Genomic DNA, 26836 nt, shown 5'->3' with positions numbered 1-26836 from the left:
ATTTAATTTTTCCTGAAGGCCAGCTGAAATAAATTAAGAGCCATACACATACAATACATATTGTATATAGACATATATATGGTCACAAGGACTTTCTATTCTAATCTTACAGAAATTTTTCAAAGTAAAATGTTATTGTTACCTGGTGGTTATTTGTTTTACTTCTTCTTTTGCATCAGTGAAGGTTATTTTTCTTTCTTTCCCCTATGACTTTTCAATGGCTATTGTGATCAACTAAAGTCCCCCATTCTAATTCTAAGAGATGGGATACACTCAGAGCAAGGAAAACAGGGAAACAGTGATGGAAAATGGTAATGGAATCTATTTTATCCTGAAGCAATAAGAAAATGAATTCAATTTGCACAAAAGGATTCTGATTTGCAGCCAAAGGAGTAAAAAGGTCCTTCTGTTTACTTTTCATTAGGAAAGTATACATGCCACATTCTTTCCTGGCTGACTTCTAGCCATGAAATGAGTTTGCTCCCCCAGCTGTTAAGCTCTGCAAGCTGAGGCTAGTTCTGCATGTCTTTTTAATTTTATTTTAATTCCAGTAGAGTTAACACATAATGTTATGCTAGCTTCAGGGGTACAATATAGTGATTCAAAATTCCTTACATCACCCAGTGCTCACTGCAAGTGCACTCCTTAATCCCCATCACCTATTTCACCCATCCCCTCGCCCACTTCCCTTCTGGTAACCATCCAGTTTGTTCTCAATAGTTAAGAGTCTCTTTTTTGACTTCTCTTTCTTTTTTTGTTTTTTCCTAAGCTCACTTCTTTTGTTTCTTACATTCCATGTATGAGTGAAATCATGTGGTATTTGTCTTTCTCTGACTTATTTCACTTAGCATTATACCCTCTAGCTCCATTTGTTACCAATGGCAAGATTTCATTCTTTTTATGGCTAAATAATATTCCATTGTCTATATATACCACATCTTCTTAATCCATTCATCTGTCTATGGACACTGGGAGGGAGGGTTCCATAATTTGGCTATTATAAAAAATGCTGCAAATAAGCATAGGGGTGCATGTATCCCTCTGAATTAGTGTTTTTGTGGGTTTGGGGTAAATACCCAGTAGTGCAATTACTGAATCAGAGAGTAGTTCTATTTCAAACATTTAACTCTATACTGTTTTCCACAGTAGCTGCACATTCCCACCAACAGTGCAAAAATGTTCTTTTTTCTCCATATCCTTGCCAACACTTGTTTCTTGTTAGTTCTGCATGTTGAATTGGAAAGAAGTGGACTGAGCCAGTAAATCAGTTTTGAGTGTCAGTTTTTTAACATCTGACCTTATTCTTGGCAAACAACTGAGTGAGTTTCCTTAGTGGTAAGATGGGGGCCTGAGCTAAATAAGTGATTATACTAATTATAGCAGCTGTCATTTATTAAGAGCCTACTATATACCTAGCACTAGGGTGAGCATTTGCAATATCATTATCTCACCTAACTCCTAGAAGTCCAGTAAATTGAATGATTTTACAGGAGAGAATCTACAGCTTGGATATGTTAAATAACTTATCAGGGTCTTAGAGACATAGTATCAGAGTCAGGATAGGATCAGAGGTCTCACTTAAAAGCCCATTTGGCATATTTACAGACTGAGTGAAAAGCAATCTATGATGTGAAACTCAGACAAGAGCTACCTGCAGGCTTTCTTTTTGTTTGTTTGTTTGTTTGTTTGTTTGTTTGTTTGTTTTGAGAGAGAGAGAGAGCATGAGAGGGAGAGGGGCAGAGAGAGAGGGAGAGAGAGAATCCCATGCAGGCTCTGCACTGTCAGCACAGAGCCCGACACAGGGCTCGAACTCACGAACTGTGAGATCATGACCTGAGTTCAAGTCAAGAGTTGGAGGCTTAACCAACCAAGCCATCCAGGTGTGAAAAACAATCTATGATGTGAATCTCAGACAAGAGCTACCTGCAGGCTTTCTTTTTTTGACATACCTAAGTGTATTAACTCCAGAACCATAAAATGAGTTTCCAAACATGTTAGTGTAAAAGAAACATGACTGTTCTCTTACATGCTAATGGTGACAAATCCATTGCCTTGTCATATCATCATGCATTTACATGCCTAATAGTGCAGATACAGATTTCAGTTTATACAATTCACATTTTTTCTTAAAAAATGATATGATACAAAGAAAATGTGAAGCTAATTCCAAAAAATTTCACTCATATGTGGAATTTAAGAAACAAAAGGATTCTAGAAACATTTTTGAAAAATGGTATCATCATGAAACAACTCAGTAGTTTCTGAAGTGGCTACTCTTAAGTGGGAGATAGTCTTTAAGTGGGTAGGTGCACCCATGTTTGTTCAAATCTATCACATGACTTCAAAGACACATGGGTATATTGTGAATGCTTATTTATTCACTCATTCATTCAACAGAATATAGGGAGTACTTATTGTTCTGGGCACCAGACACACAACTGCAAGCAAGATGGAAACTGTCCCTATCTTCATGGAATATAGATAAAGAGCCAGATAATTAAAAGCAAATAAATATAAAAATAACTACAGACTGGAGTAGGTGCTATAAAGGAAACAGGATGCCCTTCTAAAGAAAAATAACTTGAGGAGGTAGTTCATCTTAGCTGAGGAAAGCCTGTTTTGAAAATTGAAGGATGAGAAGAAGCCAAACATGAAAAAACCAGGATGGCAAAGGCCTTGAGGCAGGAAAGTTTGTCAAGTTCTAAACACTCTGTGTGTTAGTGCAAAAAAAAACTATAGATAAATATCCACATCTAACATAACACTTAATCGTGAAACACTGAAAAATTTTCGCTGCATGATCAGGAGGAAGACAAGAATGTCAGCTCTCACCACTTTTATCCAACACATGTTCTTAGGCAAGAAAAAGGATAAAAGACATCCAGATTGAAAAGAAATAAATAAAACCATCTCTGTTTGCAGATGACATGATCATGTACATAGAAAATCCTAAGGTGTCCACAAAAAGACTTAGAGCTAATAAATGGATACAGGAAAGTTGCAAGATATAAGATCAATATACAAAAACCAGTTTCTTTCTACCCACTTGCAATGAACAATTTGAAAATTAATTAATAAAATTAATAAAACATTCATTTACAAAGCATCAAAAGAAAATATTTAGGAATAAATTTACCAAACAAGTCTAAAACTTACACACTAAAATCTACAAAATATCATCAAAAGTAATTAAAGAAGATCTAAATAAATGAAAAGACATCCCATATTAGAATATATTATTGAAGATGTAGTATTATTAAAATGGAAATAGGGGCACGTGGGTGGCTCAGTCGGTTGAGCGTCCAACTTCAGTTCAGGTCATGATTTTGCGGTCCATGAGTTTGAGCCCTGCATCTGGCTCTGTGCTGACAGCGCAGAGCCTGGAGCCTTCCTCAGATTCTGTGTCTCCCTCTCTCTCTGTCTCTCCCCACTCGTGCTCTATCTCTCTCTGTCTCAAAAATAAACTTAAAAAAATTTTTTTAAATAAAATAAAATGGAAATATACCCCAGAGTGATGAACAAATTCAAGACAATTCCTATTAAAATATTAGATGCCTTTTTTGCAGAAATTGACAAGTTGATCTTATAATTTATATTGAAATGCAAGAAAATTAGAATATCCAAAACAATCTTTAAAAAAAGAACAAAGTAGGATGATGCATACCTTCTCAATTTCAAAACTTACTACAAAGCCACAGTAATCCAGAGTGTGGTACTGATATAAAAATAGACTTATAGATTAATAGAACAGATTTGAGAGCCCAGCAATAAACCATATATCTATGATCAACTGATTTTTGACTATGGTGCCAAGACCACCAAATAGGGAAAGAATAGCCTTTTCAACAATGGTGCTGGGATAACTGGATTACCACATGCAAAAGAGTGAAGTTGGGTCCCTTCCTCATACTATATACAAATATTAACTAAATACGGATCAAAGACCTAATTGTAAGAGCTTAAAAACGAAACTCTTAGAAGAAAACATAGGTTTAAATGTTCATGATCTTGGGTTGAGCAATGGTTTCTTAGATATGAGACCAAAGACACAAGCCACAAAAGAAAAAAATAAATTGGTTTTCATCAAAATTATGAACATTTGTTATTCAAAGGACATTATCAAGAAAGGAAAAATACAATCCATTGAATGGGGAAAAATGTTTGTAAATCATTCATCTGATAAGAAACTTCTATCTAGAATATATAAATAACTCTCACCATTCATTAAGGAAAAATACAACCCAAATTTTTTAAATGGGCAAAAGTTCTGAAATGATATTTCTCCTAAGAAGATATAAAAATGGCTAGAAAGCAGATAACATTTCCCATTAGGATGGCCATACTAAAAAGGACAAATGGTAACAAGTATTGGCAAGAATGTGGAGAAACTGGAACCCTCATCCACAGCTGGTAGGAATATAAAACGGCACAGTTGCTTTGGAAAACAATCTGGCAGTTCCTCAAGATTACAGTAGTCCCCCCACTTGTCCACAGTTTTGCTTCCCACAGTTCCACTTATCTATGGTCAGCTGCAGTCCAGAAACAGATGATCCTCCTGACAAAGCATCAGAAGGTCAACAGTAGCCTAATGTTACATCACAATGCTTATGTCATTCACCTCACTTCATCTTACCACATAGGCATTTATCATCTCTCATCATCACAAGAAGAAAGGTGAGAACAGTACAAGATATTCTGAGAGAGTGACCAGTCACATAGCTTTTATTACAGTATGTTGTTATATTTGTTCTATTCTATTATTAGTTATTGTTAATCCCTTACTGTGCCTAATTTATAAATTATGCTTTATCACAGATAAGTATGTAAAGGAAAAAACATACTATATATAAAGTTCACCACTATCTGTGGTTTCAGGCATCCGCTAGAAGTCTTGGAACATATCCATGCCCCATGGACAAGGGAGGACTACTGCAACCATAGAGTTACTATATGACCCAGCAATCCTACTCCTAGGTATATATCGAAGGTAAATAAAAACATATGCCCACTTAAACCTTGTACATGAATGTTCATAGCAGCACTATTCACAATAGACAAAAAATGGAGACAATTCAAATATCCATCAACTGATGAATGAATACATAACATGTGATACATCTACACAATGGAGCATTATCCTATAATAAAAAAAAATGTAGTACTGATACACACTACAACATGGATGCACCTTGAAAACATCTTAAGTGAAAGAAGTCAGTCATAAAAATCATTGTTTGATGTCACTTAATAAAATATCCACAATAGGCAAAACTTGAGAGAAAGTTGATTAGTATTGCCTAGGGCTAAGAGTGTTGGCGGTAAATTGAGGATAACTGCTATGGGGTACTGGGTTTTCTTCTGGAGTGACAAAAATGTTCTAAAATTGATTGTCATGAAGGTTGTACAATTCTCTGGCTATATTAAAAACTATTGAATTTACAACTTAGGAGGGTTGTGTGGCATGTAAATTATAATTCTATATTCCTGTAAACAGAAAAAATGCTGAGAGAATAAAAGAGACTAAGGATAGAGATGAAATTGAAGATGTAGGCACATGTGACAGCTTGGAGGGCTTTGTTGGACATTTTATGGAACTAGGATTATATACTAAGGGCAGAGGGAAGCCACAGAGGGATTTTAAGGAGAAGAATTACATATATGATTGACAGTTTCAAAAGTTCATTCTGGCTGCCTGGAGGGGGCGCAAAAGTGGAAGCAGGGACAGCAGGAGAAGGCTATGGCAGCAGCCCAGGTACAACATGATAGTTACTTGAATTAGGAAATGTTACAAAAAAGCTGGGGAGAAATGGATTTAAGAGATGTTTTGGAGATAGAACATTTATATATATAATATATACAAATATATATGTGTATGTGCATACATATATATATATCTGTGTATGTACATATAATATATATACTATATGTAATAGTATACATAAATATATACATTATTTATATAATGTGTGTACATATGACAAACATACATTATATCTATATATGCATAAAACATTTATATATAATATATACACTATTAAATATTACATATGATATAAATTATACATAAAAGAATTTAAATAAAACCAAAAATTTAAAGGTGAGTGTTGAAAATACTGTTTTTGTTTAAAATTACAACGTTTTATATTTAACTAGGAACTTGTAATGGACTAGATAATTTTCTGGAAGTCTCAATTCATTTAATTCTATTATTTTAATAAAGGCAATTTCTATAAAGAATAGCTATATTACTAAAATTTTATCCAGCTTTTAAAATTTGAGATGGAATTAAAATTACACAGATATAAAAAGTATTTGTTAAACTATGAGTCTTAATTTGTTACTTCTTACTGTATATCATAGATGCTCATAGAATTTCAAGATTTGAAGGAATCTCAAAGTCATGTGTTTAATTCAATGGTCCTATCATCCAATGATTACATTTTTTTCTACAACATTCTTGACAAGCAGTCAGCCAGATCTGATATCCTATCAATGCTGAATATTTATTAACAAAGAGATAATGGAATTTTTACATCTCTGAAGATTCACTTTGGACATTAACATTTTTAGCGGATGCTTTAAAGCATAAACATTTTTTTAAGCTTATTTATTTATTCTGAGAGAGTGCAAGAGGGGCAGAGAGAGGAGAGAAAGTCCCAAGCAGGTTCCACACTGTCAATGTGGGGCTCAAACTCACAAACTGTGAGATCATGACCTGAGCCAAAATTAAGAGTCTGACACTTACTTAACCAACTGAGCCACCCACACTCCCCAAAACATAAACATTTTGAAACCATACCTATAGGACAATACTATAAAGAAATTATTGTTTAAATAAATTATACCTTTACAAATAATTTTGTGTTAACAAATGTTCATTTTTTTCTTTACATGTAAAAAAAGTAAACTGTTTCAATGAAGTCAGTATCAGCTTCTTCTCCATTAGATAAACTGATTATCCATGGAAAGTTTATATATGGTTATAAGCAAAATTTTACTACTGAGTTTATACCAAAATGAATGAATCAGATATCTAGCAACTACAGCAACAGCAAATTTATCTGGCAAAGTTGAGGAATGAATTATGCCATGCAAACGAATTTTACAAATAAACTCCTGTTGTAATCAATTCATGGAGATTTTTTATCTTAAACCATTTCACTGAAATCTCTCTAAATCTGCCTAAGGTGTTATGAACTTCAGTATCATAGCAAATAGGTGAACTTAATTTAAAAGTAGTTGAAATAGCTGGGGCACCTGGGTGGCTCAGTCAGTTAAGCGTCTGACTTCCGCGCAGGTCATGATCTCCTGGTTTGTGAGTTTGAGCCCCACGTTTGACTCTGCTGACAACTCAGAACCTGGAGCCTGCTTCAGATTCCATCTCCCTCCCTCTCTGGCCCTCCCCCATGCACGCTTTATCTCTCTCTGTCTCTCAAAAATGAATAACTGTTAAAAAAATTTTAAGTAGTTGATGAATTAGGACCATTATTTTTCAAATTTCATATAATGATGCTAGTGAAGTGAATAAATGTTGGCTTGCCCACCCACTAAATGTTTCCCTTGACAACAAGCCTGGTGGACTTTATTGCCACACTAGGTACACTGTAGAAGTGATCTCGTTTCCTTTTTAAAAACCTTAGGGAAAAAACTTTTGTGCCCAGTTATTTCAAAAATCTTCATCCTGTTTTACTCCTTAAGCATAGTCAGTCCCCTCAGGTTCATTGCAAAAATATCCTATCTATAAAAAGGACATCTTGCTTGCACTGGGGGTTCTCCCTTGAATCACACAAGGCTTTTAGTTGCAAGCAACGGAGACCAACTTTAGCCAATTAATGAGAAGCAGGTCATTAAAGAGATTTGTGGAAGCTCACAGAACTGCTAGGAGGACAGTGACTAGGACCAGGAGGACTAGACTTAAGACTAAGATTCTAGCATAAAGGACCACTCTGCGAAACTGAAAGAATGAAAGACTGCCACTGCCACTGCTGCCCTACCAATGTCATTCCCATACTCCGATATTCTCATACTTTCCTGGCAGAGCAGGGTTTTTTATATTTTGATATCACAGTATCAAGCATACGGTAAATATTCAACACATGTTTATTCATTCAACCATTCTGTATTGGACACCTATTGCATTTCTTGAACTAAAATATCCTTATGTATATGAGGTGATTCTACATATTTTCTCAATATATATATACTACATGTTTAAGCACAAAGTACTATATTGACACAAATGGTGTAGAGCTCTCATGTTCCTTATGAACAAAGGAACTGAATTTGACACCAAGTAACCCAGCCTGAGATCAATGTACATCTGGATTGCATGCCTTAGCTATAGTTTAAAATTAATTGCCTCAGGGAGTAGGAAAAAAATTACAATGTGGATTACTGTAAGGCCCACTTTAAACTAGTAAGGTAATTATTGTTAAGTACCCTATACCTGGTATGCATGAGATGTTGAACTCAGACTGAAAGAGTTGGTGCATAGCTATGTTTTATGCTTGGTTAATGCTAAACTCAGTTAACTGTTCTGGGTAAAAATGAATGTACACATGTTGATATTCATTTCTTTTCACTTTGAACTTGAGCTGTTTATTTAAAAGTATTATTATTTTACAAACAATGAAGGCTTATAATCTTCATACATATAAATGATTCAGATCCAAATCAGATTCCTAAATGGACTCAGGTATGAGCCACCTGGAGGCCTGTCTGGAGAATGAATACCTAAGTGAGAAACCTAGAAACAAGAGCTCAGTCAGATCAAATTAGCTGCTGCTACAGCGGAATAAAAGGCAAATCATTATTCTGTCTCCATTAATGCTCTTGTCCTCTGCCTACGGCTTTCTGGCCAAATTCCTGACCTTGCTATAAAATGTAGGAGAACACTTTTTTTTGTTCCCTCAGATTCTAGTATGTCTCAGCACAGCAATGCCTGGTTCATCATGCTTTCAGACTCAAGTGAAACAAAACTATTAGGTTGAATAACATGAAACTAATGTTTTTGTAGATCCAAAATGGCCAATTATCAGTAATTTCATATGGCTCAATCTAGCATTTACACTTCAGATCCACAGGACTTGATCACTGCTAGTATTTCATAAAGTTCTAATTATCATGCTTGACACTGTGTCATAGAAGTGTACTTTCAATAATTGAAAAATTAAGGCCAGGAAAGTTAAAGTACCTGGTTAGGTTAAAGTAAGACAAGAACTCAAGTCTTTGACAGCCCTTTCCATGAGCTTTCCATGCTATGATCTTTATGGCAAAATTCATAACACTTTGGTTTCACCAACATTATGTTATTTAAATTTTGAATAACTTGTCAACATTTTTTGAAAAATAATTGACAAAATATTATATTAGCTTCAGGTGTATAACATACTGATTTGATATTTATATATATTACAAAATAGTCATCACAAGTCTAGTTACCATCTGTCACCATAGAAAGTTGTTACAATATTATTGACTATAATCCCTAGGCTGTATAGTACATCCCCACATCTTATTTATACTATAGCTGGAAGATGGCACCTCTTAATCTCATTCACCTATTTTGTCCACCTCCCTCATCCCATCCCCTCTGGCAGTCATCACACATACACACAAACACACAAACACACACCGTATATTCTTTATCCATTCATCTATCAATGGACATTTAAGTTGCTTCCATTTCATGGCTATTGGAAATAATGCTGCAATAAACATAGGGATGTGTATATTTTTTTGGACTGGTGTTTTCACTTTCACTGGATAAATACCTACAAGTGGAATTGCTGGGTCATATGTTGGTTTTATTTTTAATTTTTTGAGGAAATTCCATACTGATTTACATAGTGGCTGCTCCAACTTATATTCCCACCAACAGTGAACAAGGGTTCCCTTTTTTCTACATCTTCATCAACACTTGTTCTTTCTTCTCTTTCGCAAACTAGCCATTCTGATAGTTGTTAAGTGATAACTCATGGTGGTTTTAATTTGCATTTCCCTGATGGCTAACTGTGTTGAGCCCCTTTTCATGTGTCTGTTGGCCCTCTATGTCTTCTGTGAAGAATGCCTATTTAATTCTTCTGCCCATTTTTAAATAAGATATCTTTAAATTGAGTTTTAAGAGTTCTTTATATATTGTGGATGTTAACCCCTATCAGATAGATCGTTTTTGGATATCTTCCCGCATTCACTAAGTTGCCTTTTCATTTTGTTGATGGTTTCCTTCGATATGCAAAAGCATTTTTAGTTTGATGTAACTCCGTTTATATTTGCTTTTGTTGTCTTTGGTCACAGATCCAAAATAATGTCACTAAGACCCATCTCAAAGAACTACTGCCTATGTTTTCTTGTAGGAGTTTTATGATTTTAGGTTTTATAGTTAAGTCTTCAATCCATTTTGGTTTATTTTTGTATATGGTAAAAAAAAAATGGTCCAGTTTCATTCTTTTGCATGTAGCTTCCCAGTTTTCCCAACACCACATGGAAATCTTTATCTCCCCTTCAATTCTGAATGATAACCTTGCTGGGTAGACTATCCTTGACTGTAAGTTTTTTCTTTTCAGCACTTTGAATATACCATGCCACTCCCTTTTGGCCTGCAAAGTTTCTCCTGAAAAATCAGCTGACAGTTTCACAGGTAACTTTTTTTTCACAGGTAACTTTTCTCTGGTTGCTTTTCTCTTGCTGTTTTGAAGAGTCCTTATCTTTAATTTTTGACATTTTCATTGTAATGTGTCTTGGTATGGATCTCTATGAGTTCTTGTTTGAGACTGTGTTAATTCTGGGACTGGATATCCGTTTCCAGATTAGGGAAGTTTTCAGCTATTATTTCTTCAAATAAGTTTCCTCCTGCCCCTTTGTCTCTCTCTTCTCCTTCCAGGACCCCTATTAGTGTGACTGATGTTGTCCCAGAGGTCATTTAAACTATCCTCGTTGTTAAAAAAGCCTTTCTTTTTGCAATTCAGTTTGGGTGCTTTCCACTAGCCTGTTTTCCAGTTCACTGAAAAATAAATCTGCTATTTATTCCCTGTACTGTATATTTCATTTCTGTTTTTTATTCTTCAGTTCTGATTGATACTTTCTTATATTTTCTATCTCTGTTATAGTTCTGTGTTCATACATTCTCCCAAGTTTGGTAAGCATATTTATGATCATTACTTTTAACTTATTATTGGGTAGATTACTCTTCTATTTCATTTAGTTCTTTTTCTGAGATTTTGTCTTGTTCTCTCATTTGGAACATATTCCTCAGTCTCATTTTGCCTACTTTCTGTGCTTGTTTCTGTTTTAGGTAGTTTTCCCAGTCTTTTATATTTTTTAGTTTTCCCAGTGTTGAAGGAGTGATCTTATGTAGGTGATGTCCTGTGGGGCCCAGAAACACAATCACTACTGGCTATCAGAGTCAGGCACTTCAGGGCTGTTCCCTGTGTGGGCTGTGTTCACCCTCCTGTTGTGGCAGAGCTGTAACTGCTGTGGGCATGTTGGTGTGTAGGGCTGGCTTTCACTGAGTCTGCTGTGAGTCTTGGCCATGACTGCCACGGATGTGCTGGTGGGCAGGGTTACTGTTCTGTCAGCTGCAAGGCCTGACAAGACATATGGTTGGGCAGGTTCTCAGTGGGGCACATTCCCTGACATAGTAGTCTAGAGGGTAGATTCAAAATGGTGTTCAACAGCACTGGGATCAGCACAGCAGAATGAGCTGGCAAATGTGGCTGCCACTAGTGTCTCAGTTCCCAGAGGCCCAGCTGCCAGCCTGTTGGCATGCCAAGATTAATAAGTGGGTTTCCTTTACCACTGGTCTTTGGTTTTTTTAATCTGGTGTTTTTGTGCTGGTTTCTAAGTTGAGTGAGTCTGTATATTGCACCTTTATGAGTGGGTTTTCTTATCTGTATAGTTCTATAGTTTTCCTGGACATACTCTCTGTTGCTTTTCTTTTTTTTTTTAAGTTTATTTATTTACTTGGAGAGTGAGAGAGAGAGAATATCCCATGCAGCCTCCATACTGTCAGTGCAGAGCCCAAAGTAGGGCTCTATCTCATGAACTGTGAGATCATGACCTGAGCCAAAACCAAGAATCAGATGTTTAACTGACTGAGCCACCCAGGCGCCCCTCTCTGTTGCTTCTCAAAGCCAGATGTTTTAGGAGTTTATTTCTCTTGTGCAGGATCTAAGGGTTGGAGTGCCTGATATGGAGCTCAAATCTAACTCAGGGAAAAGTGTGTCCTTTTGATATCCCTCCAGACCACAGAGCGCCATGCCTGGGGTGTGGTTTTTTCCCTTAGTGAGACCATGTCTCTGCCTGTCTTGCCCATCTTGGTGCTGTCCCTTGTGTAGACTCTGTTTATCCAGTTTTCAGGCCTCCTTTGGTGATAATTGTCTCAAACGTAGTTGTGGGTGGTGTATCCAGGGGAGCAGGTGAGCTCAGGATCTTCCTACGCTTCTGTCTTGAACGCACGCTCCCCAGCCGATATATTTAAAATGTGAGATATCACCTCAAAAGCTGGATTGTCAGTTTCTCTCTAAAAATGGAGACATTTTGGGGAGCCTGGGTGGCTCAATTGGTTTAGCATTCAACTCTTGATTTCGTCTCAATCCACGATCTCACCATTAGTGAGATCGAGCCCTATGTCAGGCTCTGTGCAGACAGCATGGAACCTACTTGGGGTTTCTCTCTCTCTCTCTCTCTCTCTCTCTCTCTCTCTCTCTCTCTCCCCCTCTCTCTTTGCCTCTCCCTCCCCCAAATAAATTAATAACCCTTACAAAAAGGAAATTAAAGATTTAAATGACATCTCTATGCAGTAACCCCCAGATACATGTGTCCAATCATATGATCTGTCTTTTGAGCTCCAGATTAAATATATAACTGCCTACTTGATATTCTACTGGGCTGATGAATAGGATCACAAATTCAACCTTTTCAAAATAGGAAAAACTTGTATTTTCCTTACCAAATTTGTTTCTCCTCCAATCTTCCCCATCTTAGTAAATGAAACCACCATCCTCCCAGTTCTTGGCATCAAATACTTAAAAGTCCTCTTTGATTTATATTATCTCCTCATCCCTTTAACCCATTAAGAAGTATTATTAACTCTAACTTTTAAAGAAAAATATCAAATCTACTCATCTTTTTCCATCTTTATTGCTATTATCATGGTCCAAGATACTACCTTCTCTTTTCCTGACTGTTGCAAAAGGCTTTCGTCTTTTTGCTTTAACTTTGCATTCAATCTCCCTCTCCATTCCAGTTTCCATTGAGCAGCCTAACTGACCTATCTGAAATATAAATCAGATTATGTTACTGCCATGCTTAAAAACTTTACAGTGCCTTTCTGTTGCAATTAGACCAAAATGCATACTATTTATTATGACCTATGAAATACGACTCCCGCATCATCACATTCCAACTACATTGGCTTCTATATTCTCAGAAACAGTCCAGGCACAATTACCCCTAGAGGTCTTTCATAGTCTTGTGACCTAAAATGCTCTTTTCACAAATCCTCACGTGATTGGGTGTTTGTTCTTATCATTCAGATCTTAGCTCACCTACTAACTCCCCAGAGGAGACTACCTATAGAACCGTCTACATCAAGTTCCTTGACCACTCTTTCTTGTATGATATCCTATCTTGTGAAATTACTGTTTCTTTGTTTATTTTTTTTCTTTCCTCATGTGGAGTTAACTGGTATAATCCCAGCATCTAGCCTAGCACTAGGTATGAATAAGTACTTAATAGATATTTGCTGAATCAATGCGTAGGTCCATGAATGAGTAAATAAGACCAACTATATCTCAGAGGAACTAAATAGGAATATTAAGTATTATAAATCATTTAATAAACCATCCAAATTAATATTCTCTCCAGAAGTACAATGCTTTGTTTTTAAAATGATTATCTCCATAAGCTACTTTAGATTAAAATATTTCAATTCAGAAATTCAGAGAAAACACAAATCTTCACTGTCAAACAGTATCTGGGTCCTGGAAAGTAACTTTAGAGAAAATTTAGAGGAGACAACAACTACATGAAACTATATGAATTATAAAGTAATTGACAAAATGAAGACCTAAAAAGACTTAGAAAATGGTAGCACCTAGTGGAACTTTTGGAGTATTTTGGTAGTTTTTGTTTGTTTGTTTGTTTTGCTGTGACTTTCATTTTTCAAGATCTTCAGACAGCATCAGACTCTGTGCATATGTGTGGTTCCTAAATGACAGAGGTTCCATGGTCACCATTGAATCTGACTACCAAAGACAGAAATGAAAGCACCAAAAGAGAAATTATTTTAAATCATTTTGGTTTCATCTCACTGTTGTGATCCTTTTAAATTGGCAGCAAAACCCAAGATCCCTTTCATTTTTAATTGTTCTGTCCTCATCCCCTTGCTGTGTTTTGGCACATTACCATGTGATTATTAACAAAAAAAAAAAAAAAAAAAAAAAAAGACAACTTTACCACTATATATATATATATATATATATATATATATATATATATATATATATATCTATCTATCTCACAAAATTCACCCTTTTCAAGTGATTTTTGGCAAATTTACTGAGTGGTGCAATCTTCACCATTAATAATTTTTAGAACAACTGGATCCCCCCAATAAGATCCCTCAAACCCATTTATGCTAAATCCAGATTCCTACTCCTAGACACAGGAAATCACTAATCTACTTTCTATCTCTATGAATTTGCTTTCCCTAGACATATCCTATAAATAGGATCATACAATATGTGTTCACAATCACACAATATGTGTTCCCTTCACTTTGCATTCTTTCTGAAGTTTATCTATAATGTAGACTGTGTAAGTACTACGTTATTTTTATTGCTGAATAATTTCAATTACATGGATATAATATAGTGAATGGACAATTGAGTTGTTTCCAGTTCTTGGCTATTATAAATAATGCTATTATGAACATTCACATGCAAGTTTTGGTGTGGGCTTATGTTTTCATTTCTCTTCAGTAGATACCCAGGAGCTGATCCGCTGGTTTATCTGGTAGTTTTAACTTTTTGAAAAACTTTCAAACTATTTTCAAAAGTGGCTACAAAATTTTACATGCCCACCAGCAATGTATAAGTGTTCCCATTTCTCTACATCCTCACAAACATTTGTTTTCTTAGTTATTATAGCCAGTGTAGTGGGTGTGAAATAGTGTCTCATTGTGGTTTTAATTTCCATTTCCCTAATAAATAATGCTATTGAGCATCTTTTCACATGTTCAATAGTCATTTCTATATATTTTTTGGTAAAATGTCTTTCATATCTTTAACTCATTTTTTTTTTATTGAGCTGTTTGTATTATTACTGAGTTTTAAGGGTTCTTGGAAGGTGCAAGACCTTTATCAGATATGTGTTTCCTCAGTCTATTATTTTTTCATTTTCTTTTTTTTTTAAGTTTATTTATTATTTATTTTGAGAGAGGGCATGAGCGGGGGTTGGGAGGCAGAGAGAGAGAAGGAGAGAGAGAATCCCAAGCAGGCTCCACATTCAGTGCAGAACCGGATGTGGGCTCAATCCCATAGCCATCAGATCATGATCAGAGCCAAAATCAAGAGCTGGTTGCTTGCTTAACTGACTGAACCAACTAGGTGTCCCAATTTTTTCATTTTCTTAATGGTGACTTTTGAAATGCAAAAGTTTTGGATTTTGATGTTCAATGTATTAATTTATTTCTTTTATAGGCTGTGCAAAGAAATAGCTAAGAACTCCTTGCCTAACCCAAGGTCTCAAAGATTTCCTACTATGTTTTATTCTAAAAGTTTTATTGTTTTAGCTTACATTTAAGACTATTATTTTTATGTATGGTGTGAAATGAGAGTATAAGTTCATGTCTTTGCATGTAGGTATCCAATTGTCCCAAATTCATTTGTTGAAAAGATTATACTTTCCCCGATGAATGTCCTCAGCATATTTCTCAAAAACCAATTGGCTATGAATATACACATTTATTTCTGGACTCTCAATTGTGCTCCATTCATCTATATGTTTACCCTTATGTCAGTGCCACACTGTCCTGATAACTATATTTATAGTAAGTTCTGAAATTGAAAAGTGACAGTCCTCCAATTTTCAAAACGGTTTTGGCTATTGTAGATGTTTTGCATTTCCTATAAATTTTAGAATCTGCTTGTCAACTTATACAAAAAGGCACCAAAAATTCTGACAGGGATTACATTGAATCTATGCTCAAGTAGTGGAAAATTTTCACCTTAAACATATTGAACCTTCCAATCTATGAATACGGAACGTCTTTCCATTGATTTAGATCTTCTTTGTTCTCAATAAAGTTTTTAAATTTTCAGTGTAATAGTCTTGTATTTCTTTTATTAAACTTATTCCAAAAGTATTTAATTCTTTTTGTTGATATATTGAATAGAATAATATTTTCCATTTTCTGATTTATCGTTGTATAGAAATACAATTGAATTTTTTTTCAGCTGGTACACATAGCTTTGAATCTTTTGTTTTATAGGTATATAATTCACACACCATAAAAACTATCCTTTTAAAATGTATAATCCAAAGGTTTCAGTATATTCATAGAGTTGCACAATCATCATCACTATCTAATTCCAGAATACTTTCATCACCCCCAAAAGAAACACTGTGCCCATTAGCAGACATTCCTCATTTCCCCTTATCCTCAGCCTCTGGCAATCACTAATATTTGTCTCTATATACTTGTCTATTTAATATAAATGGAATCATACAATATGTGGTCTTTTGTGTCTGGCTTCTTTCACTTAGCATGTTTTTAAAGTTCATCCATGTTGTAGTATATATCCATATCGCATGGTTTCCACTTTTTGAGTATTATAAATAATACTACTATGAACCTTCACATACAAGTTTTTGTGTAGATATATACTCTCATTTCTCTTGGGAATATACCTATAAGTAGAAAATCTAGGTCATATGGTAACTCTACATTTAATCTCTAGAGGAACTGCCAAACTGTTTTTCAAAGTAGCTGCACCATTTTACATTTCTGCCATCTGTGTATGAGGATTGCAATTTCTCCACATCCTCACCAACATTTTTCTTTTTTAAATTACAGCCATTTTAGTAGGTGTGAACTGGTATATCATCATGGGTTTAATTTTTATCCAGTGGCTAAGGATGTTGAACATATTTTCATATGCATATTAGTTTTTACATATCTTATTTGGAGAAATGTTTATTCAGAGCCTTTGCTCACTTTTAAATTGGGTTATGTGTCTTTTTATTATTGATTAGCAACCGCGTTTTATAATCTGGATACAAGTCTTTTATCATATAAATATTTTATAAATATTTTCTCCCAGTCTTTCAATTTTTCATTTTCTTGAGTATGTCCTTTTAAGCAGTTTTTTTTTTTTTTTCAATTTGATGATCTAATTATCTTTTGTGTGTGTGTGGCTTGTACTTTTGGTGATGTATCTAACCAATCATTTCTTAGTCCAAGGTCCTGATGATTGATACATATGATTTCTTCTAAAAGTTTTATGGTTTTAACCATTACATTTAGGTCTTTGACCCACTGTGAGTTAATTTTTGAATATGGGGTGAAAGAGAAATACAATTTTATTCTTTAGCATGTGGATATCCAGTAGCCCCAGAGCCATCTGCTCCAAAGATTATTGTTTCCCTATTGAATGATCTTTGCATCATTAGAACCAATATCATGAGTCTTAAATAATAAAACATCAAGTTATGATGCCATAATGGTAATAGTATATCCATTTGTTTCTGGTAGTTAAAGTTTTTAAGTTGTCTTTTCATATTTAAAATAATACTTGAAAAGAATTTCAGAGGCAGTTTCCATTTTAGAGTATCTTAAGAATCAGTCTGATGCAGTTGTAGTCCAACTTGAAGAAACTGCTTTGTCAGTATTCTATTTATTTCAGACAACTATGATACTAGATTTTTATAAATTGTAATGTTTTCTGCTGCATGTAAGAGAAACATCAATCACACTGGCTTAAATAAAAATATATTTCATTGTCCCTGAAAAGGAATCACATCCATGCTTTATAGAGAAACTATCATAATATCCTGAATTTTGAGTCTGATAGTACAATTGGATGAGACTATTGAGTTGTCTACCTTGGATACAGAATGAGTATATTTTACATGCAAAAGGGAAGGAAATGAATATTTGTGACCAAGAAGGTCGAGTATGGTGAATTATATTTTATTATTGTTCAAAATATTTGGCGCTTCTTCATGACATCATGCTTTGCATATGATTTCCTTAGACCGATAAAATGGGAGAAGCCAGATATGCCACTTCCAAGCAGAAGCTTCAAGAGCCATTGTATGATTCCAATACATTCTGCATTTTCTTTTACCATGAGACTGGCAATGTTCCAGGTAGAGGCTGCTCTCTCAGCATAGGTTCCAGAATGAAGACAACATCAAACTGAGTTACAGCTGACCAATACAAGATGAGTTAAAAGACCAGGAAACAAACTTTGTTGTTTTAAGCTTCTGAGATTTGGGGATTATTTTGTTATGGCAGCATAGCCTCCGTTAATGAAAACGATGACTATTTTACAATTATTTCAGAACTTTTGATTTTTTAAGTACGTCTAAGGAGGCCATAATATACAAAGGAAAACTTGTTTTCTTACACTTAATTTCAAGTTCTAAAAAATTATTTTAAAATACTTGTTTTAAAAGGCCTGGGGGGTGCTTGGGCGGCTCAGTGGGTTAACTGTTTGACTTTTGATTTTGGCTCAGGTCATGATCTCATGGTTGTGAGATAGAGCCCCACAATGGGCTCCACACTGGGTGTAGAGCCTACTTAAGATTCTCTCTTCCTCTCCCCCTGCGCCTCCTTCACTCACTTGCTCTCACACACACACATGCACATGTGCACAGGTGCATGTGCACGCTCTCTTAAAAACAAAAAACAAACAACAACAACAACAAAAAAAAAACTGGGGTGCCTGGATGGCTCAGTCTGTTGAGCATCCAACTTCAGCTCAGGTCATGATCTCATGATTCATGAGTTCAAGCCCCATGTCAGGCTCTGTGCTGACAGCTCACAGCCTGCAGCCTGCTTTGGATTCTGTGTTTCCCTCTCTCTCTCAGCCCCTCCCCTGCTCGTGCTCTGTCTCTCTCTCTCTCAAAATAAATAAGCATTTAAAAAATTTTAATAAAAAAATAAAATAAATTTAAAAAGAGAGAGAGAGAGACAAGGCCTGATACAACCTTTATCTGCCAATCTAAATCCACATAAATTTGTATCATCTTTCCTACTTAAAAAATTTATAAGGCTCTAACATCTGAATAAATGATGCTATTATCTCAAAATTAAACTAGAAAACTTGAAGTTTCCAATACACTTAGAGAGTTAAAATTTGTATTATAACACACAAGACTTTTATACTATACTTATTCATATTTACATAAGTGTTCTCAAATTAAAATGATTTGTTACAAACAAAGAGCCAAAATGCACCCAGGGGGTTTCCTACATGGTTACATGGAAATGATTCTTAATTTCATACATTGAATATTTTTTATACACCATGAATCTTCTAAATTAGAGCCATTCAGTTTTCAGCATGTTGCAGCTAAGTTCAACTATTGGAAATAAAAAGAGGAGATGAGTTACCTATAGCAGTCTACATTTTGATTGAAGATGGCAACACAAGGAAGTGGTTTGTTTGAGCAGTAACAGCATATTTATTGGTATATTCCAACCTGAAATAAAATTAAAATGTGTAAATTTCATATTTTATTATATTAACATTATTTATGACAGTACATATTAAAATTTTCACCTAAGATTATATGTTACAGTTTTAAAGAAAATCATAATTCCAACAGTGATTCTACTATTTATAAACAGGATTGCTTTCTGGCAAACTACAGAACAATTTCCTAAACAAGTAAATAAACAGAAAACAAAGCTGCTAAAGTCCCTTTGCAGAATTATATTTTTCTATTTAGCATTTATATTTTAGCTTAAAGGAATTAGAAGTAATATTGTGAAAAATATAAGGATTGGAAAAATCCCAAACAAGCCAACCAAGGAGATAAACAAATGGGACAAAGAAGTGGGGAGAGAAAACTAAAAAGCTAAAACAATTCAATAAGTATTAAGTAACTTAATTCTAATTCCATATTAGGAGCGTGCCAGATTCCCTAAGCAATATTACACAAAGATTAAATTTTTGTTCTGTAGAAATGAGTCCTATTTTCAATAGAACCATTTTATTATCTAAATATAGCTCTAATTAATTTAAATTTAGCTAAGTGCATTATCCATGATTACCCATTCAAAAGATTATCTTTAGCAACCTGTCAGGCCAACAGAGAAAGCATAGGATTGGGGAAAGACCAAAGATAGCAGCGAAGGATGTTACCGGTGCTGTGCATTTCCTACCATGCACCCCCGAAAATACAGCATGGTATCACTCAAACTTCTTCAGATCTGGATGATAGAATATCTCTTAAATAATGCTGCTTTGTAATTTTAGATATACAAAATAAAGCCAATTGATGACAGCAGTAGTCAAAATAGACTATGATTTTGTTTTGAATAAATATATTTCAATACTTTGCATATTATGTGTAAATGGTATATCTTTTTACAGTCTCAGCCCCATGCTTATATTCACATTTACAAATTTCATCCATTCTACAAGAGATTTCACATCCTCCAGGAAAAACTAATTTGTATTAGTTTTTGGTATTTTTCAGAACAGAATTTTTCAGAATTTTACCTGTAACAGTATAGGTAGCTTAGCATGGGCTTACCCTTCACTGTATTACTTTGAGCAAGTTGTTTATCCTCTCCACCCCCACACTGTGTATTTGTAAAATAGGGATTAAATCAAAATTACCTCTTAGGATGGTTGTGAGAATTATCAGAAAGAATACACGCAAAGTACTTAGAACAGGGCTTGACACACATTAAGTTCTCAGTTAATTTTAGCTTCTTTTGATTACAGAGAAGAGCAGAGGTAAACTGCCTTGTTGACAGTTATACTCCATATCTAACACAGTGTCTGGCACTTAGTAGCTCTCAACTATCTACTTCTGAATGAATAAATAACTTGTCCTTGAGAAATACTTCTAACTACACAGAAGGAAATGCAGCGAAGGAGTTTTCATGGTCAAAGTGAGCAGTAAGTTTTAAAACTGAAGGTTATTCAAACAGTGTGGGGACGGGGGAAAAAGGCACAGGGTTCTATGATTAGTGCATTAAAGTAACTTGCTTCTCCTGGGGATTATACTAGGGATTTTGTTAGGACAATGGTCATAGTAATAAAATGTAACCAGGTCCAAAATCTCTGGTTAAATTTGGTTAATTAGTAGAATTTTTATATTAAGGAAGAGTAGCAAATTTACACAATCATAAGTGTTGTGTAATAAATATGGCTAGTATATACTTTAGATATACCTGAAGACCATTTTAAAAATGCTTTCACAAAAAGTTTGTAAGACTTCCTAGTCTTTTCAAGAAAGGTTGTCATAACCAAATTATCAGTGAAGGAACCTTTATCTTCTATGTTTGCTTTAAACTTTACTGTGCTTCAAGGACTTTTCAATTGATTAAGGTATATTTAAGAACTATGATATTGTATATATGTGTACATATGCATTATTGATGCACTATAAGCACTTCATGGAAGTCTATGAACAGAAAGAAACATCTTTTCTATTTAACTTATCACAAACAAGACATTAGATGTCAGAAGACCATGTAAGATGAGCATCATGGATTCCTTTCTACTGCCTTTTGCCTTCTTATTACCTTTGTTGTGTCCTTTTCAACCCCTCTGAACTCCCTGAAGCTTCATTCTAGAAGAGTAGCTTAAGTAGAATGAGTAGCTCATTCTAAATTCTACCAGTACCTCCATCTTGGTGGTCATGGCAGGCTCCTTCCCTGTGTTAACAGAAGGGAGGTAGAAGTCCTTCATATTGGTCCTTTTAGGAGACAAACCTTTCTCTTAATATTATCAACTATATACTCATAGCTTAATTCCAATGAATATGCTAAACAACACATTGGGCCCCTATGGAATGAGAAAGGGTAATATGAAGAAGGAAATCCCCCTAGTAAGAGGGAACCTGAGTAGAGTTGGAACCCAGATGTTTTTTGTCAGTGGAGTTAGACAACATCCCTCTCCACATGTGTCTATTTGGATTAGGATTAGATGTTTGTGTGTACTGGGGCAGAATAAATTATAAAGATATGTGTACCCTTTTGCATCTTGTGATTTGCACTAAGGCCAAAGCCTTCCAGGAGAAAATATTTAAACTCTATCCACTATTGAGGTTGAGATATACCTAACTGATAGAGAATTGGGGGTCTTAACAAAAGTTAGATTTTAGGAGGGGATGTTCTAGAAGAGGATCCAGCATAAGGAAAGAATATACAATGCATTAGGCCAGTAACAGCATCCAAAACAGTAACAGGAAATTGGTAATAGATATGGCAAATAGCCAAACTATCCCAACCCAACAATACTAGTGGAATTAATCTGGGGATGGGGGGAGGGGAGAGAGGATATTTGTGTACATTTTTTAAATTAGAGCACTTTTGGATTCAGTCAACTTCATGTGGAACCCTCTTAACCCCTAACACCTTTTCTTACCTTGAAAAAAACATCTTTTCCTGGTGAATAAAGATCTGTACCAAAAATTCAGACATCAACAGTAATGGTGACAAACTGTAAGTGGTACTCAGGAAAAGAATGTAGGAAAGAATCATGAAAGCAACAAGGAAAAAAAAAGTCCTTAATCCACAAGGTAAGACATATCAGGTTCACGACAGACCTATCCACAGAAACTTGGCAGGCCAGGAAGGGGTGGCAGGGTATATTCAATATGCTGAATCAGAAATATATGCAGCCAAGAATTATTTATCCAGCAAGGCTGTCATTCAAAACAGGAGAGATTAAAAGTTTCCCAAACAAAAACTAAAGGAGTTTATGACCACTAAATCAGCCCTGCAAGAAATTATAAGGGGGACTCTCTAAGGAGAGAAAAGATGAAAAAAGAAAAAAAAGACCAAAAGCAACAAAGACTAGAGAGGACCAGAGAACACCACCAGAAAATCCAACTCTACAGGCAACATAATGGCAATTAATTCAGATCTTTCATTACTCACTCTAAACATCAGTAGACTAAATGCTCCAATCAAAAGACATAGGGTAACAGAATGGATAAGAAAACAAGATCCATCTATATGCTGTTTACAAAAGACCCAATTGAGACATAAAGACACCTTCAGATTGAAAGTAAGGGGATGGAGAACCATCTATCATACTAATGGTCATCAAAAGAAAGCCAGAATAGCTATACTTACTTCAGACAATCTAGATTTTAAAATAAAGACGGTAACAAGAGATGAAGAAGGGCATTATGTCATAATTAAGGGGTCTATAAACAAGAAGATCTAACAATTGTAAACACTTATGTTCCAAACGTGAAACACCCAAATATATAAATAAATTAATCACAAACATAAAGAAACTCATTGATAATAATACCATAATAGCAGGGGACTTCAACATCCCACTTACAACAATGGACAGATCATCTAATCAGATTATCAACAAGGAAACAACAGCTTTGAATTACACACTGGCCCAGATGGACTTAACAGATATATTCAGAACATTTCATCCTAAAGCAGCAGAATACACATTCTTCTCAAGTGCACATGGAACATTCTCCAGAATAGATCACACACTGGGACAAAAATCAGCCCTCAACAACTACAAAAAGATCGAGATCATACTGTGCATATTTTCAGACCACAACACTATGAAACTCAAAATCAACCCCAAGAAAAAATTTGGAAAGGTACCAAATACTTGGAGACTAAAGAACATCCTACTAAAGAATGTATGGTGTAACCAAGAATTTAAAGAGGAAATTAAAAGTACATGGAAGTCAAGGAAAATTATAGCACCCAAGCCCAAAACCTCTGGGATGCAGCAAAAGTGGTCATAAGAGGAAAGTATATACAATCCACGCCTTCCTAAAGAAGGAAGAAATGTCTCAGATACACAACTTAACCTTACACCTTAAAGAGCTGGAAAGAATAGCATATAAAACCCAAAAACAGCAGAAGACAGGAAATAATAAGGAATAGAACAGAAATCAATGCTATCAAAACCAAAAAACAAAAACAAAAAACAGTAGAACAGATCAATGAAACCAGGAGCTCGTTCTTTGAAAGAATTAACAAAATTGATAAACCACTAGCCAGTTTGATCAAAAAGAAGGAAGGACCCAAATAAATAAAATCAAGAATGAAAGAGGAGAGATTACCACCAACATAGCAGAAATACAAACAATAATAGGAGAATATTACGAGCAATTATATGACAATAAAATGGGCAATCTGGAAGAAATGGACAAATTCCTAGAAATATAAACTACCAAAACTGAAACAAGAAGAAATAGAAAATTTTAACAGACCCATAACCAGTAAAGGAATCGAATTAGTAATCAAAAATCTGCCAAAAAACAAGAGTCCAGGGCCAGATGGCTTTCCAGGGGAATTCTAACAAATGTTTAAAGAAGAGTTAACACCTATTCTCTTGCAGCTGTTCCAAAATATATAGAAATGGAAGGAAAACTTCCAAATTCATTCTATGAAGCCAGCATTACCTTGATTCCAAAACCAAAGACCTCACTAAAAAGAACTGCAGACCAATTTCCCTGATGAACATGGAGGCAAAAATCCTCAACAAGACACTAGCCAAGTAGATCCAACAATACGTTAAAAGAATTATTCACCACAACCAAGTGGGATGCAGAGCTGGTCCAATATCTGCAAAACAATCAATGTGATACATCACATCAAAAATTTTAAAAAAGGACAAGAAGCACATGATCCTCTCAACAGATGCAGAGAAAACATTTGACAAAATACAGCATCCTTTCTTGAGAAAAACCCTCAAGAAAGTAGGGATAGAAGGATCATACCTCAAGATCATGAAAGTCATATATGAAAGACCCACTGCTAATATCGTCCTCAACAGGAAAAAACTGAAAGCTTTCCCCTAAAGTCTGGAACACAACAGGGATTTCCACTCTTGCCATTGTTATTCAACATAATATTGAAAGTCTTAGCCGCAGCAATCAGACAACACAAAGGAATAAAAGGCATCTGAACCAGCAAGGAAGAAGTCAATACTAGGTATTTATCCAAGGGATACAGGTATGCTGTGTCAAAAGGATACGTGCACCCCAATGTTTATAGCAGCACTATCAACAACAGTCAAAGTATGGAAAGGGCTCAAATGTCCACCAATGGATGAATGGATAAAGAAGACATGGTATATATACATATATATGTGTGTGTATGTATATATACACACACATCTATATGTGTGTGTATGTATACACACACGCGCGCGCTCGCGCATGTAATGGAGTATTACCCGGCTATCAAAAAGAATGAAATTTTGCCTCTGCAACTACGTGGCTGGAACTAGAGGGCATTATGCTAAGCGAAATTAGTCAGAGAAAGACAAATATCGTATGACTTCATTCATAGGAGGACTTTCAGATACAAAACAGATGAACATAAGGGAAGGGGAGCAAAAATAATATAAATATAAATATAATATAAATAATATAATATAAAAACAGGGAGGGGGACAAAACATAAAAAACTCTTAAATATAGAGAACAAACAGGGTTGCTGGAGGGGTTGTGGGAGGGGGGATGGGCTTAATTGGTAAGGGGCATTAAGGAAGACACTTGGGATGAGCACTGGGGGTTATACATAGGGAATGAATCACTGGAATCTACTCCTGAAATCATTGTTGGACTATATGCTAACTTGGTTGTAAATTTAAAAATTTATTAATTTAAAAATATTGTATCAATATTGCTTTATTGTTACTAATGTAAGATGTAATTGGGGAAGGTGAATGTGGGGTATATGGGAATTCTCTATACTATATATTTGATTTTTCTATAAATCTATAGCTTTTCTAAAGTATAAAATTTATATTTAGGAGTGCCTGGGTGACTCAATGGGTTGAGCATACAACTTCAGCTCAGATCATGGTCTCACAGTTTGTGTGTTTGAGCCCTGCATTCAGCTCTCTGCTGTCTGCACAGAGCCCCCTTTGGATCCTCTGTCTCCCTTTCTCTCTGCCTCTCCCCTGCTTACACATATGTGTTCTCTCTCTTTCAAAATATAAATAAATATTTTAAAAATAAATAAAATAAAGTAATATCTATTTTTAAAAAATAGATACAACCCAGTCTTAAGCCAATGTGGATGTACATTTATCTGACCACTGTGGTTGGTAGAGATAGGCATTTGATCTCAGTCAATTCAGATTAAGGTGAATGTAAGGACTTTGGCTCAAAATGCTCCACTTAGAAATAAGGAAATGAGATTGAGAAATCTGCAGCAATTTTGTGAGTTTGCCTAGGGGATTAAGCTAAACTAGAGAAAAGAATATAGAGAAAGAATCTGGCAATGCTTTTGGAGCTCGGGATACAGCTGGATCTACTCTGGACAGCTAAGTTACATGAACCAATAATCAACTATTTATTGTGTGAGCCAGTTTCAGTTTAGCATTCAATCACTTTAAACACAAAGAGTGCTGAAAGAACAAATGTGCAAATTATTAACTTCTGTTTTGGGAAATGTACTCAAATAAAGCAAAATTTCTATTATACAAGATAGCAATATAATAGCAGAATAATAACATGATCACCAAATCAGTTCAAACATCTTCAAGATCCAAAATTTTGGATACCATAACCTGTTTTTTGCTTATTTTTAACATTATGATCTGGTTCCTAAGTAAAACCATCTTCATGAAAGTGTACTGATGCAATT

General features: G+C 35.1%; 2 long non-coding RNA genes across 2 annotated transcripts in view; one reads left to right on the top strand and one right to left on the bottom strand.

Moving 5' to 3' along the window:
- Positions 1-26836, bottom strand: part of LOC109279077 (uncharacterized) — a 58847-nt gene that overhangs the window by 19550 nt on the left and 12461 nt on the right. The window contains exon 2 of the long non-coding RNA XR_002086007.2: positions 19622-19710. This is a non-coding gene — a long non-coding RNA (uncharacterized LOC109279077). The remainder of the gene's footprint in view (positions 1-19621; positions 19711-26836) is intronic.
- On the top strand, positions 13117-18561 carry LOC128775490 (uncharacterized). The gene is made up of 2 exons (XR_008420167.1): positions 13117-13716; positions 18258-18561. It is a non-coding gene; the product is annotated as an uncharacterized LOC128775490 (long non-coding RNA).

This window comes from Panthera pardus, unplaced genomic scaffold (genome assembly GCF_024362965.1).
Source record: "Panthera pardus isolate Hobbes unplaced genomic scaffold, ASM2436296v1 HiC_scaffold_8, whole genome shotgun sequence".
Lineage (NCBI taxonomy): Eukaryota > Metazoa > Chordata > Mammalia > Carnivora > Felidae > Panthera > Panthera pardus.
The sequence above is the reverse complement of the archived record's forward strand: the minus strand, read 5'-3'. Positions and strand labels throughout refer to the sequence as shown.